A 3,026-nucleotide genomic window follows, 5' to 3' on the forward strand; every position below is an offset into this window, starting at 1 on the left:
GAAGAAGAAGAAGAAGAAGAAGAAGAAGAAGAAGAAGAAGAAGAAGAAGAAGAAGAAGAAGAAGAAGAAGAAGAAGAAGAAGTATCAAAGACCCAGACATTTAGGACACTGAGGCAGGAGCAGAAGTGGACGTGGGACAGTGATAGCAAGCCTTTTAGAGCTTTCAGTGACACAAACAGCCCACCAGGACACGCATACTGTAGGTTCACCATGACTGACTCAGGGTAACCCAAAGTGCCTTCTGATGTGTCCTCACCACTGAATTGTCAAAGAAAAAATCCTGCAAGTTCACTCCTTAGGAGACTGCAGGTCAAGTGCCTTGTCAGTCCCCGAGGATAAGTGGTGGGGCAGATTTGAATCCAGCATCACCTTACCTCCAAGCCTAATTTGATCTTTCCTGTGTGTGTTTGCATTATGGGATAGTGTGTGTGTGTGTGTGTGTGTGTGTGTGTGTGTGTGTGTCTCACAGTTGCATCCTACCTCTGGAGCAGGGCTTTGCAGTCCTTCCCAGGCCTTCCTCTCTCTGGTGGACCTGGGACCCTGGAGGTAGCGCTCATGTGGGGCCCTCTTTCTCAGGGACCTGAGCCACCCACCCACTGTCCCTCAATCAGAAGTCCCTCTGACGCCTCCCTCTTTCCTGCTATGGCATGCAGTTGGTCCCCAGGCCCCTGGGACTCAAGCAGTAAACTGCATAACCTTTTATTTTTTAACTTTTATATGGAAATTTCCATCTACTTTTTTTTTCAAGTGGCCAGGAATGTTGCTCAGTGGTAAAGAGCTTGCCTAGCATGTGTGAGGTCTTGGGTTCCATCCCCAGTATCATCCTCCTAAAACTCTAGTTACTGATAAAACATATGACAAAGGATTGTTTCTTTAATTTACAAGAAACTCATAATAATAAGAAAAATACTAATCACTGTAAGTGCTGACTTAAAGATCATTTACTAATTGCTAGACACCACTGTAGTAATAGACTGTTTCATTTAATTTTCACAATAGCTATCTCTTTGGGGTACTGTCATATAGATGAGGCTGTTGATATAGTTTTAAAAAATAGTCAAAGTAGGCTGGGAAGATAGCTTGGCAGTCTAAGTGCCTGCCTGGCAAGTGCAAGGGCCTGAGTTCAATCCCCGGTTCTGCAAAAAAAAAAAAAGAAAGAAAGAAAGAAAGAAATGTATCAGGTCTGCACCAGAGAGAAAATTTTCCTGAAAATAATATTATAGATCATTTATTTTGTTGGTCCTTCTTTTGGTAAGTAATATAAAGTATAGTGGTAATACAGTAGATAAAGACCTGACACATTTCATTTTACTACACGATGGTAGTTATATAAGTCATTCTGTTCTGGCCAAGTAAGAACATAACAAGAGAAGATGGCATTTGATTTCTCAACCTCGTCTAAACTCATTTTAGATCCTATTCCTGGTGTTGGAAGGAGGCAGTAGTCATGGCGATGTTTGAGCAGATGAGAGCCAATGTGGGCAAGCTGCTCAAGGGTATTGACAGATCTGAGCTCGGTCGGAGGGGTGGAGAAGAGGGGAGAAGAAGCAAGGGGTGGCCAGGATTTCTGGACTTGCCCAGAGGTACGGTCCTGAGAACCTGGCCACCCTGGAGTGCTATGTGGAGATGCAGACCAAGGAGAATGTCTGAGATCTGGAAGCCAACCTGGTTGTCCTAAAGCTGTATCAGTTCAACCCAGCCTTCTTTCAGACCAGTCACTGCCCAGATCCTGCTAAAGGCCCTCACCAACCTGCCCCACACCGACTTCACCCTGTGCAAGTGCATGATCCACCAGGCACATCAAGAAGAGCAACCTATTTGTCAGATTTGTAATTTGGGGACCTGCTGGAGACCTGTCACTTCCAGGCTTTCTGGCAAGCCCTGGATGAAAACATGGACCTCTTGGAAGGTATAACTGGCTTTGAAGACTCTGTTCGGAAATTTATCTGCCACATCGTGGGCATCACATACCAGCACATAGACTGCTGGCTGCTGGCTGAGATGCTTCAGATCTGTCAGACAGCCAGCTGAAGGTGCGGATGAGCAAATATGGCTGGAGTGCAGGCGAGTCGGGGCAGATTTTCATCTGCAGCCAGGAGGAGAGCATCAAGCCCAAGAACATCATGGAGAAGATTGACTTTGACAGTGTGTCCAGCATCATGGTCTCCTCCCAGTAACTGCAACCCTTTAGTAAAGACTTGTTGGCTCAGGAAAAAAAAAACCCAAAAAACCAAAACCTCATTTTAGCTCTCTTCCACTTTTCCTGTTACTTTTAATTAGTTTCTTTTCTTCCACATGATTTTTAGTTTTCTAATTCTAGTTTAACAAAGTTACTGTAAGTATGTGGGGTTTTGAACACTATTTAAAAAAATCCTTTGGAAGCTAGTAGGGTGTAAGTTATAGACAGTCAATCCTTGCTTAATTTGTAAAGGAGAACACTCAGGCCATCCAGAAGTTATATGATTTATTCCTATCTGTAATTAGTACTTAATCTGTGTGCACAGGTGACTTTTACATCTACTAGAAGCTCCTTAGAATTGTTTCCATCTCTGACATCCTCAGTGCCAGGTATGCAGTAGATGTTCAATGAGTGTATATTGGTTAAAAATATGGTAAGTGCTTTGAAGAAAGGGAAAATTTTTCTGGAACAAGGTCTGTCAAGGAGTTGGCTTCATAAGAGCAAAATCCACAACAAGGTGTAACCTTGGTCTCTGGCCTCACCCACCACACCCCAGTGCTCCATCACCTGGCACTCTGAGGGCTGGGCCCTATACAATCACTGTGCCCCCCCCCATCCTGGTGTGGTCCAGTCAGCTCTTGAATATTTCTGAGTTTCATACTGGGTGGGGACTGGCACATATATTCTCTAAGCTTCCTGACCCGAGATACCTGGAGGTTAGGGACTGGCATTACCTTTTGACCCCAGGGCAGCACCCAATGTGGCTGCCTATGGCAGAGAGGAGGAGAAGCAGATAGAGGAAGAGGAAGACCCCTGGTCTCTGGCTCTGTAATTCTCAACTGATGTG

General features: G+C 44.7%; 1 pseudogene; it reads left to right on the plus strand.

The window, feature by feature from the left end:
- The first annotated feature begins 1,447 nt into the window (after nucleotides 1-1,447).
- LOC101559716 lies at nucleotides 1,448-2,179 on the plus strand (annotated as a pseudogene).
- Nucleotides 2,180-3,026: the final 847 nt, after the last annotated feature.

Source organism: Octodon degus, unplaced genomic scaffold (genome assembly GCF_000260255.1).
Source record: "Octodon degus isolate 3935 unplaced genomic scaffold, OctDeg1.0 scaffold00093, whole genome shotgun sequence".
Classification (NCBI taxonomy): Eukaryota; Metazoa; Chordata; class Mammalia; order Rodentia; family Octodontidae; genus Octodon; species Octodon degus.